At 42.3% G+C, this 17589-nt stretch overlaps 1 protein-coding gene across 8 annotated transcripts in view; it reads left to right on the top strand.

Moving 5' to 3' along the window:
* Positions 1 to 17421, top strand: part of LOC131492966 (anthrax toxin receptor-like) — a 113305-nt gene extending 95884 nt beyond the window's left edge. For 7 of the 8 annotated variants that reach the window (XR_009252378.1, XR_009252376.1, XR_009252374.1 and 4 more), the window contains 3 exons: positions 12843 to 12918; positions 14149 to 14220; positions 17212 to 17421. The gene's annotated coding sequence lies outside the window, so the exon portion shown is untranslated. The remainder of the gene's footprint in view (positions 1 to 12842; positions 12919 to 14148; positions 14221 to 17211) is intronic. The other variant, XR_009252372.1, reaches the window with a different exon arrangement.
* The last annotated feature ends 168 nt before the right edge of the window (positions 17422 to 17589 follow it).

Genomic DNA, 17589 nt, shown 5'->3' with positions numbered 1-17589 from the left:
AAGCCACCATTGGGTTTCTGGGTGGCTCTCAGTCCCTCCTCTGACAAGGCCTAGATCTGTGATCTGCATATCCGTTTACAGGTGGAGAGGCAGGTGATTGCTAGGAGCTCCTTCTCAGCAATTATTAGAAGCTTGATGTGTTTCAGTTTCCATCTGTGAGGTTTTTTGTTTGTGTTGTTTTTTGTCCAAGTGGATTCTATTTTTACTGGGCCCCAGAGAGATTGCTGTGTTGCTTCTGTTGGACATTCTCATAGTGTCACTACTTACAACGTCCTTTGACCTCCTGCTGCTAAGTGTTTTGCTTCTTTCTTCAGTCATTTGGAGACCACATTACAGTTTGTGTGCACTTTCAGAACAGTTAAATCTGACTGAGTCTTGTCTTGGGAAGGTGAGCTGTGCATTAGGCAGCTTGTGGCCCACAAAGGGGGTCGGATCTTCATGCTTGGAGAGTTTGGAGACATTGCCTTGGTTCCATTTACAACTTGTCTGTTGGGCTGAGAATTATGATTAATAACGTAATACCAAGACATATTGATTTCTAGGAATTCCATACAATTTCTGGAACACATATTAATAACATATATCCAAACAAATATAACCTAAAAAGGGTTTAACATCTTTTCTTATTTGACAATGCTTCCATTGTAATTCAACATGTCAAACTAGCCTAATTAGTATAACATGTCTCTTTTATAAGGAGAGACGAAAAATATTTTGAGATGTTCCAGGGACTCTCTTAAATATCCCAAAGTTATCTTGAGGTCAAAAAGACTTCATTTCAAAATTGACAAAGAGAAGTTTCTAAAAAAAAAAAAATCAAAAGGTATCAACACTTGATTAAATACATTCTGGGTTATCTATTTAAGCAAAGTGACAAGAGATTTCTAAGGCAAACACAGGAAGTTACCTAGTCGTGAAACCGTAGCTCTTGTAAAAAGGCTTAGATCTTTGAATAGAGATGACTCAATTCTCCCAAGTAATCAAAGACTTGCTAATGACAACATGAGATGCAGGAAAATATTTTGGTAAGACACAAAATATTTCTTTGAAGATAGATTACAAAAAGGGTAAAGAACAACTTTTCATAATCTCTTATTAAGAGCACACCAATAGTCCAAGAAAACTTTGTTCAACAAATGAAAGAGAATTATGTTTTAATTTTGATAGGCATAGTATTGGTATCAAAGCTTATTTTTTAAATTCTTATAATGAATTAATTCCATTTTAACCACTTGGACCACATAATATTTTTTTTCTCTCTTCCTTTTTTTAGTTCCATTTATTTAATTTTTAGCCATTATCCCTCCTTTTTTCATTCTGAAATGACTATTCTCCTTTAAACAATTTTACTTTTCCCCTTAACAAAAGCACATTTCCATGCCTTATACCTTATCTTACCAGAAACACATCCTATTCTCCCTGTATGAACTCATTTTCTTTATTAGTTCTAGTGGTTTTAATTACATATATTGATTAGAATTATTAACTTTTAGAAACCTTAAATTCTTGCAAAAACCAAGAAGTAAGCATGTATAGACTGTTATCCCAGCAATCTGTAGATTGGCAAATTTTTTAATGCATTTCATAATTTCTGCTAGTATATTCTTCCTCATAGGAATTTTTTCAGTGTGGCACATATTTATTAACAAGCCCAAATATTTTTAGTTCCACTATAATAAGCCAAAATTAGATAAACCTATTAACAAATTGTTTCAGTATTTTATACCTTATTTGGAAATTGTTTATAAAGACAGTCTCATGCATGCAGGCTTTTGACCCCCCATTCAGCCACATGAGAATAGACCTTGGGTATGGAGTGCTTCCTGATACAAAGAGAAAGAGCCTATATAGCCTGTGTCAGGCTTATCACTTTGGATATATTGCTCCTTGTTTAACTTTCTGAATGTTCTTTTGTCTCTGCTTAAAGGATATGCATCACATGGTACCTGACCAATCCACTGTTATACCTGTCTTATGTGGAAAGGGACAAGGTTCCTTCCACTGTGGCAGGAGAGGTGTGCTTAGGCCAATTGCCATGACTCAGCCACCAGAATACACCCACTGGGCCTGGGGACCAATGCCCACTAGTGAAGTTGATTTTGTTCTGTCACTTTATGTCAGTAAAGCATTGTTCCATCCAGTGCTCAACCACTGTGATTTCGTTGGTGACTCCAATACCATGATGCACTGATCAGAAGTGTTCCTTTGGTACTGTACTCTCTTGGGACTGGTAAAAAGGATAGGTGGGCTTTGAATCACTTCTATAGATCCTTTCTGTTCTTATAAAGACTCAATTTGTAAGATGAGTGCAGTTGTTTTTATTACTCAAAGAACTGGATTGCAGTCTGAATGATATCAAGGGACTGATCCACCCTCTAATACACTATCTTCAATTTGCTTCTTTATATAAGGGGGAAGATTTTCTCCACATTTTCACCTGCATTTGTTATGTCTGCTCTTTCTTATGATAGCCATTCTAACAGATGTACACAATAATTTGTAAGTAAGGTTCTCACTGCTCCCTCTGATTCAAGGAGAACTTGGAACTAGACTACCAATCAAGACCAAAACTGCCACCAGCTAGAAAGAGAGTGGGAGAAGGGTGATTAAAAATGCCACCAAACTACCATTTTGGGTTTTTTTACTTTAAGTTAATATACAGTGCAATATTAGTTTCAGAAGTAGAAACTAATTCAGAAGTAGATTTCATCACTTACATACAACACCCAGTGCTCATCACAAATGCCCTCCTTAATACCCATCACTCATCTAGCCCAGCCTCTATCCACCTCCCTCCGTCAGCCCTCAGTTTTTTCTCTATCATTAAGAGTCTCTTGTGGTTTGTTCCCCTTTCTTCTCTTTTCCTCCTCTTCCCATATGCTCATCTGTTTTGTTTCTTAAATTCCACATATGAGTGAAATCATGATATTTGTCTTTCTCTGATTGACTTACTTCACTTGGCATAATATATTCTAGCTCCATCCATGTCATTGCAAATGGCAAGATCTCATTCTTTTTGATAGCTGAGCAATATTCCCATATATATACATATATCTCCCACATATTATTATATTATTTATTCATTCATTAGTCAATGGACATTTGGGCTCCCTCCATAGTTTGGCTATTGTTAATAATGCTGCTATAAACATTGGGATACATGTGCCCCTTTGAATCTGTATTTTTGTATCCTTTGGGTAAATAGTGAATAGTGCAATTGCTGGTTCATAGTGTAGTTCTATTTTTAGTTTTTTGAGGAAACTCCATACTGTTCTCCAGAGTGGCTGCACCAGTTTGCATTCCCACCAGCAATGCAAGAGGGTTCCCCTTTTCTACATCCTCACCAACATCTGTTGTTTCTTGCATTATTAAGTTTAGACATTCTGACAGGTGTGAGATGGCATCTCATCATGGGTTTGATTTGGATTTCCCTGATGATGAGTGATGTTGAGCATCTTTTCATGTGTCTGTTAGCCATCTGGATGTCTTCTTTAGAAAAGTATCTATTCATGACTTCTATCCACTTCTTCTCTGGATTGTTTGTTTTTTTGTTTTTTGTTTTTTGAGGGTTTTTTTTTTTTGAGTGTTGACTTTGATAAGTAATTTACAGATTTTGGATACTACAACTTTATCTTATATGTTGTTTACAAATATCTTCTCCCATTCCTTAGGTGGTGTTTTAGTTTTGTTGATTGTTATCTTCACTGTGCAGAAGCTTTTTGATGAAGTCCCAATAGTTCATTTTTGCTTTTGTTCCTCTTGCCTTCAGAGACACAACCAGTAAAAAAAGTTGCTACAGCAAAGTCAAAGATGTTTCTGCCTGTGTTCTCTAGGATTCTTATGGTTTCCTCTCTCACATTTAGGTCTTTCATATATTTTGAATTTATTTTTGTGTATGATGTAATAAAGTGGTCCAGTTTCATTCTTCTGCATGTCACTGTCCAGTTCTCCCAGCACCATTCTCTGAAGAGACTGTCTTTTTTTCCATTGGATACTCTTTCCTGCTTTGTCAAAGATGAGCTGACCATATAGTTATAGGTCCGTTCCTGGGTTTTCTATTATGTTCTATTGATCTATGTGTCTGTTTTTGTGCCAGTACCATAGTGTCTTGATAACTACATCTTTGTAATACAGCTTGAAACCTAGGATTGTGATACCTCTAGTTTTGTTTTACTTTTTCAGGATTGCTTTGGTTATTTGGGGTCTTTTGTGGTTCCATGCAAATTTTAGGATTGTTTGATCTATCTCTGTGAAAAATGCTGGTGGTATTTTGATAGGGATTGTATTAAATGTGTAGATTGCTTTGGGTAGTATAGACATTTTAACAATGATCTTCTGATCCATGAGCATGGGATGTCTTTCCGTTTCTTTGTGTCCTCTTCAAAATCTTTCATAAGTATTCTATAGTTTTCAGAGTACAGATCTTTTACCTCTTTAGTTAGGTGTATTGCTAGGTATGTTATTGGTTTTGGTGCAGTTATAAATGGGATTGATTTCTTTTTCTGTTGCTTTGTTATTGATGTGTGAAATGCAACCAATTTCTGCATGTTGATTTTATATCCTGTGACTCTGCTAAATTTGTATATTAGTTCTAGAATTCATATATTAGTTTTTTGGTGGAGTCTTTTGGGTTGTCTACATACAGTATCATGTCACCTGCAAATAGTGAAAGTTTGATATCTCCCTTGCTTATTTGTCTGACCTTTATTTCTTTTTGTTGTCTGATTGCAGAGGCTAAGGCTTCCAGTATTATGTTAAATAGTAATAATGAGAGTGGGCATTCTTGTCATGTTCCTGACCACAGGGGAAAGGCTCTCAGGTTTTCCCCACTGAAGATGATTTTAGCTGTGAGTCTTTCAAATATGGAATTTTTTTATGTTGAGGTATGTTCCATCTATCCCTAGTTTGTTGACGGTTTTTATCAAGAATGGATGCTATATTTTGTCAAATGCTCTTTCTGCATCTACTGACAGGATCATATGGTTCTTATCCTTTTTATATTAACGTGGTGTATTGTGTTGCTTGATTTGCAAATATTGAACCAGCTCTGCAGCCCAGGAATAAATCCCACTTGACCATGGTGAATAATTCTTTTACTGTTATGTTTAATTCGATTTGCTAGTATCTTTTTGAGAATTTTTTTCATCCTGATTCATCAGGGATATTGACCTGTAATTCTCCTTTTTAATGGGGTCTTTGTCTGGTTTTAGAAACAAAGTAATGCTAGCTTCATAGTATGAGTGTAGAAGCTTTCCTTCCGTTTCTATTTTTTGAAAGAGTTTGAGATGAATAGGTATTAACTGCTCTTTAAATGTCTGGTAGAACTCCCCTAGGAAATGATCTGGCCCAAGACTCCTGTTTCTTGGGAGATTTTTTATTACTAATTGTGTTTCTTTGCTGGTTATGGGTCTGTTCTCATTTTCTATTTCTTATGGTTTCAGTGTTGGTAGTTTGTGAGTTCCTAGGAATTTGTCCATTTCTTCCAGATTGTCCAGTTTGTTGGAATATAATTTTTCATACTATTCTCTTATAATTGTTTGTATTTCTGTGGTGTTGGTTGTTACCTCTCCTCTTTCATTTGTGATCTTATCTATTTGTGTCTTTTTTCTTTTTGAAAGTCTGGCTGGGGGGTTATCAATTTTGTTTATTCTTTCAAAAAGCCAGCTTTTACTTTCATTGATCTGTTCTACTGTTTGTTTGTTTGTTTGTTTGTTTGTTTGTTTGTTTGTTTGTTTCTGTATTATTTATCTCTACTCTAATCTTCTTCTGGCTGTATTTGACTTTATTTGCTGTTCCTTTTCTAGCTCCTTTAGGCATAAGGTAAATTGTGTATTTGGTACCTGTATTGCTTCTTGAGATAGGCCTAAATTGCAATGTAGTTTCCTTTTAGGACTTCCTTTCCTGCAATCCAAATGGTTTGGACTATCAGGTTTTCATTTTCATTTTCTTCCATGTATTTTTAAATTTCTTCTTTAATTTTCTGGTTAACCCTTCATTCTTTAATAGGATATTCTTTAACCTCCATGTATTTGAGGGCTTTCCAAATTTTTTCTTCAAGTTTCATAGCATTGTGATCTGAAAATATGCATAGTATGATCTCGATCTTTTTGTGCCTCTTGAGGGATTTATGACCCAGTAGTGATCTATTCTGGAGAATGTTCCATGTGCATTCTTCATGAGAAGAATGTGTTTTCCTGCTTTAGGATGAAATGTTCTGAATATATTTGTTAAGTTTATCTGGTCCATAGATGATCTGTCCATTGCTATAACTGGGTTATGGGTTATTAAAGTCCCCTACTATTATTGTATTATTATTGATGAATTTCTTTATGTTTGTTTTTAATTCATTTATATATTTGGGTCTTTCAACTTGGAAGCATAAATGTTTAAAAATGTTAGATCTTCCTGATGGATAGACCCCCTAATTATGATATAATGCCCTTCCTCATCTCTTGTTACAGTCTTTATTTTAAAATCTAGTTTGTCTGATATAAGTATGGCTACTCTGGCTTTCTTTTGATGTCCATTAGCATGATAGATGGTTCTCCATCCCCTCACTTTCAATCTGAAGGTTTCTTTAGGTAGGTCTAAAATGAGTTTCTTTTAGGTAGCACGTAGATGGATCTTGTTTTTTATCCATTCTGATACCCTACTTTTTAATAGAATTTATTGTCAAATTGGCTAACATACAGCATATAAAGTGTGCTCTTGGTTTTGGGGGTAGATTCTCATGGTTCATCACTTACATACAACACCCAGTGCTCATCCCAACAGGTTCACTCCTCAATGCCCATCACCCATTTTCCCCTCTCCCCGCCTCATCAACCCTCAGTTTGTTCTCTATATTTGAGTCTCTTATGGTTTGCATCCCTCCCTCTCTGTTTGTAACTATATTTTCCCCCTTCCCTTCCCCCATGGTGTTCTGTTAAGTTTCTCAAGATCCACATATGAGTGAAAATATATGATATCTGTCTTTCTCTGACTGACTTATTTCACTTAGCATAATACCTTCCAATTCCATCCATGTTGCTGCAAATGGCATGATTTCATCCTTTCTCATTTCCAAGTAGTATTCCATTGTATATATAAACCATATCTTCTTTATCCATTTATCAGTTGATGGACATTTAGGCTCTTTCCATAATTTGGCTATTGTTGAAAGCACTGCTATAAACATTGGGGTACATGTGCCCCTATGCATCAGCACCCCTGTATCCTTTGAATAAATTCCTAGTAGTTCTATTTCTGGATCATAGGGTAGTTCTATTTTTAATGTTTTGAGGGACCTCCACACTGTTGTCTAGAGCAGCTGCACCAGGTTGCGTTCCCACCAACAAACAGTGCAAGAGGGTTCCCATTTCTCCACATCCAAGCCAGTATCTGTTGTTTCCTGAGTTCTTAATTTTAGCCACTCTTACCAGTGTGAGGTGTTATCTCAGTGTGGTTTTGACTTGTATTTCCCTGATGATATCCTATGTTTTGATTGGAGCATTTAGTCCATTTACATTTAGAATGATTATTGAAAGATATGAATTTAGTGCCATTGTGTTACCTGTAGAGTTGGTGTTTCTGGTGATGTTCTTTGGTCCTTTCTAGTCTTTGTCACTTTGGGTTCTTTTGTTTGTTTGTCTCCACTCAAAGAGTCCCCCTTAAAATTTCTTGCAGGGTTGGTTTAGTGGTCACAAACTCCTTCAGTTTTTGTTTGGGAAATGCTTTATCTTTCCTCCTATTCTGCATGACAGCCTTGCTGGATAAAGAATTCTTGGCTGTGTATTTTTCCAATTCAACACATTGAATATTTCCTGCTACTCCCTTCTGGCCAGCCAAGTTTTAGTGGACAGGTCTGCTGCTAACCTTATGTGACTACCTTTGTGGGTTAAGGTCATGTGTCCTAGCTGCTTTCAGAATTCTCTCTTGGGGCACTTGGGCGATTCAGCTGGTTAAGCATCTGACTCTTGATTTCAGCTCAGGTCATGATCTCATGGTTTGTGAATTCAAGCCCTGCTTTGGGTTCTGCACTGACAGCATGGAGCCTGCTTGGGATTCTCCCCTCCCTCTCTCTCTGCCCCTACCCTACTCTCTCTCTCTCTTTCAAAATAGATAAATAAAAGCTTTTTTAAAAAAATTCTCTCTTTATCTTTGTAGTTTGCAAGTTTAAATTTGAAATGTCATGGTGTTTATCTGTTCTTATTCATTTTAATGGGAGTTCCCTGTGCCTCTTGATCTTGGATGCCTGTTTCCTTCCCCAGATTAGGGAAGTTCTCAGCCAAAATTTGTTCAAATAAACCTTCTGCCCTTTTTTCCTGCTTCTCTTCTTCTGGGACTCCTATGATATGAATGTTGTTTCATTTTATGGAATCACTAAATTCCCTAAGTCTCCTCTCATGATCTAATAGTTTTCTTTCCCTCTTCCTTTCAGCTTTATTATTTTCCATAATTTTATCTTCTATATCACCTATTCTCTCCTCTGCTTCTTCAGTCCTCGTTTTGACTATATCCAGTTGGTTTTGCATCTCAGTTATAGCCTTTTTTATTTCATCCTGACTAGTTCTTAGGTCTTTGATCTCTATAGCAAGGGTTTCTCTGGTGTCTTCTATGCTTTTTCAAGCCCAGTTAGTAGTCTTATGACTGTTGTTCAAACTTCTTACTCAGATATATTGGTTGTATCTGTTTTGAGCAAATCCCTGGCTGTGATTTCTTCTTGACCTTTCTTTTGGGGAAAATACTTCCATCTTGTCATTTTGGTTAAGTTTCTGTCTTTTGCATGTTTTGAAAGCTTGTTATGTTTCCTGTACCCGAGAGTACTGCTCTATTAAAAAGGGGTCACACACTGTTCAGAGCCTGACACTTCAGGAAGTGTTTCTGGTATAGGCTGTGTGCACTCTGCTATTGCATTTTGGCTGCTCTTTCCACTAGTCAGTCCTCTGCAGATCTCCTCCTTGCTTGCAGTGGTGGAGTGTCTGGACCTTTGTCTAGATATGCTTAGATTAGTTTGTTAAAATAAACCTGGAAAAAAGGGGGAAAATCATGATTCCAAAAAAGAGAAAATGAAAAGGAATGAAAAAAAAACGGACAATCAAAAAACTATAAGCCTGATCCCAAAGAAAAAGAAAGAAAAAGAAAATAACAGAAGAATTCTGATCAGAAAGAGAGAGAGAGAGAGAGAGAGAGAGAGAGAAGGAAATGAAAACAAAGAAACAAAAAACTTTGAGCCTGATTTCAAAAGAAAAAAAAAAGAAAAAAAAGTAGGCCTGGTTCTATTTCCACCAGAATTGCAGGTGTCATTTTGAAGCACTTGATTTTCAGTACGCTTGGTGTGGGCAGGGACCTGGCTGTGCTGGTCTCCTGGAGGAGAGGCCCATTCCATTCGTTCAGAGTCAGTCTTGCCCCAGTAAATAATCAGTTCCCAGGCAAAGGGGGACAGTGCTTGGCATAAGAAGGAATATGAGGAATATGGTGCCACCCCAATATCTCATCCCCAGACAGGGGATCTCAGAGCCCTGCTGTTCAGGCAGCCTTCACAGAATAGTGAGGGTGCAGTGAGGACACTGTGGCTTGCCCTGCGACACAGCTCTCCTGCATTTTTTCTTTGGCATGTGCCTGGGATTCAAAACTGAAAATCTTACAGGACCTGGCACCACGTATACCTGCCCCCTCCTCCAGAATGGAGCCTCTCTACACTTTGTCTGATGTCCTTTATTCTAGAAAAACAATCTCAAGTCTGCACAGTGTGCAGAACCTATGGTGTAACACCACTAAAAGTAGCAAAGGTTATATTCCCTCTGGGCACACCTTTGTCCCCTGCTGATGAAAGACCTTTTGCTGGCACCTATAGGGTCTTTTGTCTTTGGAGAGGCAATATTCGCTCTTCCAAAAGTACTCCAGGAAGGGGACTATTCTCTCCCAATGTGCCCTGACAATCCCTATACCATGCTATGCACTCTGAGGCCAGCTCCTTCCTTATCCCCAGGAGTGCATACCACAGCTCCACTCTGGGGAAAGTCAAACACTTCCAAAACCTCAGAGTTTGAGCTCCACATGCTGTTTGCAAAAACGTGCAACACTCGGTACTTCTCCTTCCCCAGTCCGTGGTTGGGAGATGTTTTCCTCTTCTGCATACCTGATGCCGCACTTTCTCAACCCCTCTCCCTTTCTCTCCCTTTTGTCTCCCTGCAGAAGGTGTTCCCTCCCCTCCACAGCACAATTTTCTCTCCTCCAGTTCACTTCCATGCACCTCACACCTGCCTCATTGTCTCCTTCCAACCGTGGATGTCCTCCTGCCAGTCCACAGATTGATTTCCTAGGTGTTCCGAGTGATCTGACCTCAATACAGCTGTGTTTGAGGGACAAGGAAAGCCCAGGGTCCCCCTAATTCACCACCATCTTAACCTCTCTATTTTTGAAGATGGCTGTTTCTTGATTGCACATTCGCTTTACTGTGATAAACTTTTCATTGTTTTCTGAAGCTCCTACAAAGCTAATGCAGAAATCGTCTTTTTTTTAATGTTTATTTTTGAGAGAGACAGAAACAGAGAGTGAGTAGGGGAGGGACAGAGAGAGAGGGAGACACGGAATTCTAAGCAGGCTCCAGGCTCTGAGCTGTCAGCACAGAACCCAACACAAGTCTCGAACTCACGAACTGCGAGATCATGACCTGAGCTGAAGCTGGACACTCAACCGAGGCACCAGGCACCCCTCTAATTCCTTTTTTTACATTTAGGAAGAAATGCTTGACCATAAATTTAAATTTAAACACATTACAAACTTGACAATAAAGAACTTGGGGCTCCTGCACCACTTCTCATTTCCTCTCATCTCATTCCCCAGGGACAGGCACTTACAAATCTTCCAGATTTTTTCTGGTATTTTTTCTGGTATTATAACTTTGTTTCTAAGAACATGCTAGTACTGATACTATTTCTTGTTGTTTGATGTTTACTCATTCTCTATTGACTTCTGCCTAGGAATGAAGAGAATTTAGTTTTCTTATAGTTCATGTAGGCTCTCCTACATGGACCTTGCCCACCCTTTCCATTCACCCAGAGTAGTTACATCACTAAGATATTTTGGACTCAAGCTTCAACAGTAGAGATGCCCCCAAATGTCTGGTGATCCCCATCTCTCCATTCTCATTTCAGTATGGGGTGCTAAAATATGATTGGAGCTCTGTGTGCTGGAACTCTATGTGGTTGCTCTGTTGCATACTGCCTCTCTCCTAGGCACTTATATCCTTGTGGTTTTTCCCACTACATAAGAGCACTCACATTCTTCCATGTTCTAGATGCTAGACCTTCCTTCAAAACCACCACAAACTCTCCCAGGGCTGGTAGATGGGTTGAAGACTCATCCTGTGAATCTTCTTTGGAAGATCTTCCTCATTCTTGGGAAAAACAGGGGAGAGTAATAATGAGACGAAAAGTGGGAAGAGTTATAATTACTTAGAAAAGGAATTGCCTTCCTTGTACTTTAGCATGGAGCTTCCATGAGAAAGTCTATATTATGGGTAAGTTGTTGGAGTCCACTGCTATGCTCCCAACAATTATTGGCACAGCAGTGTCACCCCAGTCTCCCAAGTCCAATGGCAAGAATAAGGCTTTTACAGCTATATCTAGTTCATATCCATTGTGCCAAATTCTTTGACCTATGAGAGCCTCAGTTTTCTCATCTGTAAAGTGGGAATAATTTTGACATCACAGAGTTGTTCTGGAATTGGAAAGCATGCATGTAAAGTGCTTCATATATATGTGCTTCATGATGATCATCCTGACATGGTTAGAATCATCTATTCTTAGTTCCCTCACCATCTATCAACAGTTTTAGAAGCATCTTAGAGGAGGCAGAAGGAATGGAAGAGAGGATAAGGATGCTTTTGGATTTGTGGGAATCACACATGTAAACATGACATTCAGGATGTTAATGAATATAGGGATAATTGGAGGCGAAAGGAAGAGCCTCCTTGTGGGTTTCTCTGACTCCTATGATATGGGAAAGACACGAAACATCACAGATCCAAGGAAAGAGTCCGGGTATTGGCATCAGCATGTTTTGCTCTCACCATCTACAAAACCCTGACCAAAACATTTAATAAGCCTCCACAATTTGGAATTGTACAGACATAGAGAGATGTAGCATTGCAAAGACTTTTTGAACCCTTGGCACCTAGGGCGCAGTTAAGTACTTCCCACCTAGGCAGAGGGGTCATCATGACACAAACATTCTTTATACTCCTACTCTCCATCCAGGGAGTAAAGTGGGAGCCAATGGGAGTAAGAAACTGAAAGTAGGGATAGGAGGTACCTGTGGCTTTCCCTGATGGTTGGGTCATGATGACACTAGAACAGCACTGTCCTGGGCCTGTTCCAACACCTTCCATGGCAGTGAGTCTGGAAAAGGCATACTGTGTCCAGAGTGGTTCAGCTTTGTAGGCTGACAGGAAAGAGGGAAATAAAATATTCTGAGTATCACATCCTTCCTGGCTGAGGCCAGGGCTCCTACTGATGTGTTGGTAAGTGGGGGAGCCAAAAGAACAACATATCAGAATCACTGGGGGCTCTTCCATCCTCCTTCCTTCTTGTCTAACAAAGCCATTTTCATCACCACCCATCCAGGTTTGCACCAGAAGTCCCCCATCTTCAAGCACAGGTCTACATGGGCATCCTCGCCACCACTTACACTGATGAGAATCACCACCAAGGTGACCTGCTAAGGCCACTGAAGGGGTGTAGCAGACATCAGCTATGTGGGCTGTGGAGGGAGTGCTCAAGGGACTATGGGAGGTAGAAACACTGCCCACCCAGTGGAGGCATGCAATCCCTCTGTTCAATGTCTTCTTGGTTTTTCAGGTCAGAAAGTACAAAGAAGTCCTGGAAGGACATTCACAAATTTGTGGAGGAAGTGGTGAAGAGGTTCACAAAGTAGGTGTGTGTTTTCCTCTGCCAGGCAGAGTACACAGCTCTTTAGCTTAGTGGGCATGAGTGTCCCTTAGGTCAGGAGCACAGAGCCCAGGGCAGTGCTGTGACACAGGAAAAAAGGACAGACTAGAGTCATTCCATTAGGTCGTGACAGCTTTAACTGGCTTCTGCCTGAGAGTCAGGCCACACTGCTGGGGACACAGGCTGCCCTTGAGGACCTAACAGGTTAGGAAACAGACAAACCAGTAACACAGTAATTAAGCACCTGGTTAAAAGGTATCAGGGGTCAAAAGAAAAAGCACAGGGCTTACATGGCAACCTTAAGGAAAAATTAAGAATTCACAGAAAAAAATCAAGAATGTCTTCCCAAGGGGTGTGGAAATTTGATCTATTTCTTGAAGAATGGAAAAGACGAAAAGACAGGGTAACAGGAACAAGAAGACTTCTTATGGACTGAGTAGTCTGTTTGGGTACAGAATAGAGTTAACTCAGGGAGGGGTTGGGAGATTAAGCCAGATGGGTCAGCTTGGAGCCAAAACATAGTCACTCAAGCCAGGCCATGGGGCTTGAATTTCCTGCTGTGAGCTATAGGAAGCCACAGATGATTCTTGTTCAGGGGTGTGATAATATCAAAGTTGTGCTCCAAGAAGAAAAGTCGGATAGTAGTGGTAAAATGAGTTGTAAAAGAACCAAAATAGTTTAGATAAAAGATAATGAGAGTCAGCAGACCAGAAAACAGTAACCAAGGGGAAGAAAGGGAGGGATATATATGAATGGCTACCAAAAGGGAGAATAACTTTTTGAGGAGAAAGGGAGGTAGAGGAGGAGTTAGAAGGAGGGAAGGGGGGGAGGAAGGTCCAAAATAGGTTGCAGAAGAGAAGAGGCCATTTGGGAGGTCCTCATTCAGAAGTGAGAAGGTGTCTATCTCTTTGTGATGCACTGTACTCATGATCGTGTGTGTGTGTGTGTGTGTGTGTGTGTGTGTGTGTGTGTGTTGGAATGCTGTAAGTATAAGAATGGATCAGGATGCCATTCTGGCACACTCTTCCAGGAAGTCTGCCCAGGCCACAGTCCTCAGAATTCTTTACTGAAGTTACAGGAAGTTCTGGGGGTTGAAAATTGGGTCCAAAAATAGAAAAGTTGAGGTGGGAGCTGTGTCCCCAGCAGTGTGGCCTGGTCTCTGGCTTCATTTTGAGACTGCATTAATGACTTCTCATAAGCATGTGCTTCTCCCTAGCATAAACCTACGGATCTCCATAATCACCTATGCCTCATATGGCTTCACCCATTTACGACTCAACAAAGACAGGTAAGTGTCACATTGACCCTAAGGCAGTCCTAGTGGGCAAGACCCCAGAAAAAGTCAAGGAGCTAAGAGGTTCCCTGAGACACAGTGGGCACCCACTGATGTGCAACATGGGCTGGGCTGGCATTCCCTCATTGTGCACCGTGACCCCAAGCTCCAACTCTCCTGATTCCTCTGATCCTTGGCTGCTCTGACAATGGCCAACCATGTACTTCTAGACCACCCTCACCCCTCTAAGGCCTCTAAGGGTGCTACTGCTGGGCTGGGCAGCACCCAGTTTGGTCTCCACTGACCATGGGTGCCAGACCTCATGTGTCCTGAATCCTTCTGCCTATGCTTTTCCCTGTCTTTAGAAGAGACCAGCTGTGAGGACTTCCAGAATGGGATAAGTCAGATGTGCAGCTTATTTATGAACACTGGCCAATGTTGGGCACCTGTTGTTGTGTGTCACTCTCTGCCCTGGGCCATTGGTGAGGAGGGATAGGCAGCATTGAAGTGTTGATTCATCACAAGGAAACAGATCTTTGCCCTTTGGTGTGCCTGAAGCAGGGGAGCCCATGAGTGGGGTCCTGAACACAAAGCTAGGGTAAGGTGCTTGAGGTGGAACATGGTGGGGCAAACAGTTTGCCCAAAAACCTGGAAATAGGAAATAATGGAGCTTCTGAGTAGTTGAGAGGTTGATTCTCATGGACACAAATGACTGGAACCCAATTTAGAGACAGGGAAGGACCAAAGAGAAGTTGAGCACCCTTAGAACTGAATGGGCCCCAGTATTTGTGGCACAGAGACACCATTCAGGACCATGGAGAGAAGCCAGGAAAAGCAGAGTGGTGATGTCAATGCATGGAGGTGGCACTCTCCTGCCTGACTCCAGGACAAGCAGGGAGAAAGGGCTGGCTGTCCCAAGCACTAGGGGACGCATAAATTTGTGCATAGGTGGGGTTTTGCATTTAGAACAGAGAGACCTGAATAGGTTCAAAGTGGAAGGAATCAAGTCCATTGGGAGAGACGCTGGCAGGTGGCAGAGAGATACAGGGCTGCTGGGGAGGGGGGCTCTGGAGAAGTTGCTGCCCGCTGGGGAGGGTAAGACCTCTGCCTCCTCCGTGGTAGGGGACTCAGAGCCCAGATGTGAGAAGCTGTGGGAGGGCCCAGGTAGGGTCTCCATGGTCGTCTCTGGAGAGTGAACAAAGTAACATCTCCCCCAAGCCAGGGTTCAGGAGTGGGAGCGAGGCCTAGGGGAGTGGAAATGAGGTGAAATAAGGGTAAGGGGGCAAGATGTGCAGCTGGGAATACAGCTCACACTCAGATCAGGGCCCTAAAGCTGCCAGCTCCCAACCCCCATAGGACCTTGACTGGAACTGGGCTCAGTCTGGGATTGGCCTTCCTAAACATGCCCCACTGCCTAGAAGTTGAGGAGGCTTGTGGCAGAGAGCCTGGGAAGGACCTCATGCAGAGAGAATCCAGGAGGGGACACTAGAGCCTGATATAGGTGTGACTCTTGAGGGTCTGCAGAGAATGTGGGAGCAGGGATGGGACCCTGCTTAATGCTTTCTGAGCCCTTTCTGCTAGGAGAGAGTAGGCTCAGGAGACAGAGTTGAAAGGGGGCTTGTTCTGGGTACTAGAAAAGCCAGGGGCCCAGAGGCTAGGAAGCCCCCAGGGTTGATGGCGAAGAGGATGACAACAGGGAAGAGATGGAGGGGATCCAAGGGGTTGAGACTGGTGGTAAAGAGTAAGAAGGACTGCTAGGGGACAAGGAGCTGGTGTCCCCTCCGTGGACATAGCTGGGAGCAGGGTTAGAGGGGCAACACTCCCTGGGGAGAGCCTGCTTGGGCAAGAAAAAGCCTGGGGGCTCCTGGGCCAGACACTGAGAAGGGGTGGAAGAAAATCTTCTGGTATGTGGTGAGGGAGGGAGAGGGCTTCTGCTGAGTGGAGCAGCACCTGGTTTGGCCTCCACTGGCCATGGGTGCCAGGCCTCACCTCCTGGGCTTGGCAGGGCTAGATCACACCTGTATTAGGCACTAGTGTCCCCTCCTGGATTCTCTCTGCATGAGGTCCCTCCCAGGCACCCCACCACAGGCCTCCTCAAATCCTAGGCAGTGGGGCATGTTTAGGAAAGCCAATCCCAGGCTGATCCCAGCTCCAATCAAGGCTCTCAGGTCTCACCCCACAGAAACACCTCCACTCCCCACAGTGAGAACCCCTTTCAGGGTCCCAGTTCTCCTAGCCTTGCTGTGCTAACTCAGCTTGTCACATGGGATTAGCCTGAATCTAGGGCCCCAGTCCCACCCGTGAAATCCCCCTTAACAGCAGCCACCTGGCCACATACCCTTGGCATACAGGGGAGCACTGCCCCTCCATGGGTAGCCCTCAAGGCACTTCCCCAGATTTTGGCCTTTTCCTTCAGGAGTATGTGAACCCAGGAGCCCTAGTTCTCTCATTAAGGAGCTTTCTCCTTCCTTTGGTGACAATCCAGAAGGGGAAGAGGCTTGGGGCAGGTGCAAGTCAATCTCAGGATTCTGTGACAGGGGAAGATGGGACAGGACGGGGCTATCACCCGGATGACCTTTTCCAAACTCAGCCTTACCTGCTGAATGAAGAGTGTGCCCTTCCAGTTACACTGTGAGTACAGATTCACAGTGGCACATCCATGGGTGTGCCCCACATTCACCATGGATGATCAAGGCAGGGCTCTTGAGGGTCCCCCAGGTAGTGTGCCTGAGACAGTGGTGAGTGCAGAGAAAGCCAGGCCATACCCATGGGAGTAACAAAGCAGCCTCCCCCCACGCCATACTCACCAGGTAGGGGACAGAGAAGGCCTGAGCAAGACCTGTCCATATCAAGGACACAGAGCATAAGGTCACGACCAGGCTACTTGACTGGTGCCCTGTCCTGACTAGGCAAGTCTGCACAGTGCACAGTGGCTCCAGGACGGCTTGGGCTGCTTGTAAATTCAACCCCAAATTATACCTCAAACTCTTTTCTAATTTTTTTAAGGGGGAAAGTAGGAAACATTCTTAAAGACCTTAAGAATCTAGAGCCTTCAGGAGAGACAAACATAAAGTATGCATTTATGGAGGTACCAAATCTAGAGCTCTGAGGATCTCTGCTTTCTGGAGTTCTTAGAGTATCCTGGGTCCTCCCACTGCCCCCGCCAACACTCCTTCATTTCCTAGCAGTCAAATGAGCAGATTAATAATCAGTGGCACAAAGGTAAGCTTTCTGGTGACTTCATTACGGGCAGGTGTGGGGACAGAGCCAGGCCTGGGCCTCAGCAAGGTGCAGACCCTCCTCAGCCCCTTCCTATCGCTGACTCTTGGAGCATAGTGCTTGGCTTCTCTGTGCCACAGGTTCCTCCTCTGTGCAGTGAGGATG

The sequence above is a fragment of the Neofelis nebulosa genome, chromosome 13 (assembly GCF_028018385.1).
Source record: "Neofelis nebulosa isolate mNeoNeb1 chromosome 13, mNeoNeb1.pri, whole genome shotgun sequence".
Taxonomy (NCBI): Eukaryota; Metazoa; Chordata; class Mammalia; order Carnivora; family Felidae; genus Neofelis; species Neofelis nebulosa.
Note: the sequence above shows the minus strand (reverse complement) of the source record. Positions and strands in the feature narration are given on the sequence as shown.